The sequence below is a fragment of the Nomascus leucogenys genome, chromosome 20, assembly GCF_006542625.1.
Source record: "Nomascus leucogenys isolate Asia chromosome 20, Asia_NLE_v1, whole genome shotgun sequence".
Lineage (NCBI taxonomy): Eukaryota > Metazoa > Chordata > Mammalia > Primates > Hylobatidae > Nomascus > Nomascus leucogenys.
In genome coordinates this window covers 30,691,369-30,694,060 of record NC_044400.1, presented here as the reverse complement: position 1 = coordinate 30,694,060, position 2,692 = coordinate 30,691,369, and the positions used below count along the sequence as shown (strand labels likewise).

Genomic DNA, 2,692 nt, shown 5'->3' with positions numbered 1-2,692 from the left:
TTTTTCCTGTAAAGTACTTTACATAGTACCTCTGCTCTGTACCTATCTGTAATAAGTTAAAAACGCTTTATTACTTTTTAGTCTAAATTTAACAGCTTTCTCTCAGAATTCTAAGGGAGTATTATTAAAGTTATGTTCTACTTCAGCAAAATAGGAGAAGTCTACATTTATGCTGAGAACTATGGTAATCTATATCTACTATCAGAAATGTTAGCAATTTCTCCTGGATATATTATGTGACGATTTTGAGACAGGTTCCTGGAAGTGGAATTGTAGGTATTCATATTTTAAATATTGGTAGTTATTGTCAAATTGCCTTTTATACCAGCGGTATTTGAAAGTGCTTATTTCTCCATATCTTAACCAATAATGAATATTAACAATTTATTAGATTTTTGCCAGTTTAATGAGGACAAAAACCTCACTTTAAGTTTGTTTTGCTCTAATTACCAGTAAGAGCAGGCATCTTTCTAAAAAATATGGAATGCTTCATGAATTTGCATGTCATCCTTTCACAGGGGCCATGCTAATTTTCTCTGTATCATTCTAATTTTAATATATGTGCTACCAAAGTGAGCACAACCAATCATCTTTAAAAATGTCTTTATGTCCCACAGCTTACTAGTCATGTGAACTAAAACGCATTACAGTTTATATTTTTCCAACAGAATATTTGATTTAAGTTCCCACTATTTTTAAGCCAATTAATCAACACTCTTTCATATCACACACACAACACCTATAAATACATAGTCAGAAGAGGATCTAGTACTTGTATGATTTTTCATTTGCCAGTTTCAAGTTTCTCTTTAAAGCATGCAGTTTCTATGACTTAATAAGCAGGCACAACTGAAAGGCAAAACAAATCCCCCCAAATTAAGGATCCCTTTTATGTATGTCTGTATGTATTTTTGAGATGGAGTCTCACTGCTTTGTTGCCCAGGCTGGTGTGGGTGTGCAGTGGCGCAATCTTGGCTCACTGCAACTTCCACCTCCCGGGTTCAAGCGATTCTTATGCCTCAGCCTCCCGAGTAGCTGGGACTACAGGCACCCACCAACATGCCCAGCTAAATTTTTTTTTGTATTTTTAGTAGAGACAGGGTTTCACCACATTGGCCAGGCTGGTCTTGAACTCATGACCTTGTGATCCGCCCGCCTCAGCCTCCCAAAGTCCTGGGATTACAGGTGTGAGCTTCCTCACCCTGCCAGGATCCCATTTTTATGCCAGATCCTGGATTCCCTCCAAAGAAAATCAGCCCATCTCCTGTAGGAATCTTATCTCTCAGTGGGGGGTGGACACATTTCCATACTTTCTAGGAGGCCAAGGGCATGGCTTCTCTGATCCAAACAGGCAAAGAGCAGAGTATCCTCCCACAACTGCCATTAGACATCCCTAAAAATACATTTTCTATCTAGTTATTATACACCAAAGCTCTTTCATAATTCAAAGTAATTTCTGCTACGCCCTCAATAGTCAAAAATGTCAGATGACGTAATGCAAAATGGAACAGAGCCTTAGATTTTGAGAGAGATTTACCCACTTTTAGTTCCTGGGGTTTCATGAGGAAAACAGAATTTTTTTGTTTTTTCCCAAAACAGGGTTGGTGTTGCCTCCTCTGTTTTCCTCAGGAGTCCCAGGCTGCTAGAAATTCTCTTCGATCATCTAATGTGTGCATCAAGAGTAGCAGACAAAATGGAGAAAAACAATTCAGTCAACTGAGAAGAAAAATAAAAAAAACTTTTTTCTTCAGAAAAATAAGATTCAAGAAGAGAAAAAATAACATGAAGGCCTTTTAAATATATGTATAGTTTGGATATCCATTTTTTAATTAAGCTGACTTATAACCATAGCACTTTTAAAAATAATCTTTTAAATTTTTTTATTAACTAACTTTAGCCAGGGCAAACAACCAATATGTCTGGCTTTTGTGGTTTACCAAAGGTAACCTCCCAGGTACTCAGAGAAAGGAAAATTCAAGAAGGGAAGTCAGAAGTTGTTCATGGAAGTGAAGATAATCAATACAGGGCAAAAGTCACGTGGATATCAAACCAGAAAGGACTCATTTCCTAAGTTAGGAATTGAACCCTGAACCCAGGCCATCATTAGGAAAAGACAAAGCCTTAGCCGCTAAGCTACAGCACTGGGCAGTTTCCACTGCTCTTCCCAGAAGAAGTCTAAAGCAGCCAAGTTTGAGCTCGCAAAGGCTCAAGATAATTTTTAGAGCTAACTATGACATGAACCCCCAAATTCCTCTTCCCTGGCTGTCGGAGACCAAGAGAAAGTACTGCCACATTGTTACAAGGTCAAGCTCTCAAGGACATAAAACAAGATGAGAGGAAATCTTCATCCATCTTTTTTTTTTTTTCTTTTTTCAGGGACCTGCAGCAAACTTTACAACTGACCAGCTTGCCAGGCTGGTTTGAACAGTGGGCTTATTGGGTCCCAAGCCGATGTTCTATCCTAAAACACTCCTCTTTATGACAGAGCAATACAGAGAGATGCACTTACAGCACAAAGTATGCCAGATTCTCTACAGCTTAAGAGTAGCCTCACGAATCCTTTTTCCCATTAATCAAAACTTTACAGAGAAAATAAACAGTGATTTTTAACCATTCATTCAACCAGTTTGCACAGAGAGAGGTCAGAAGCCTGACTGGTAAAAAATTCTTACCCTTTGGCCAGCATGTGAGG

General features: G+C 38.4%; 1 non-coding gene across 1 annotated transcript; it reads right to left on the bottom strand.

The window, feature by feature from the left end:
* Window positions 1–473: 473 nt before the first annotated feature.
* Window positions 474–580, bottom strand: LOC115831982. The gene has a single exon (XR_004027459.1). It is a non-coding gene; the product is annotated as a U6 spliceosomal RNA (small nuclear RNA).
* Between the last annotated feature and the right edge of the window lie 2,112 nt (window positions 581–2,692).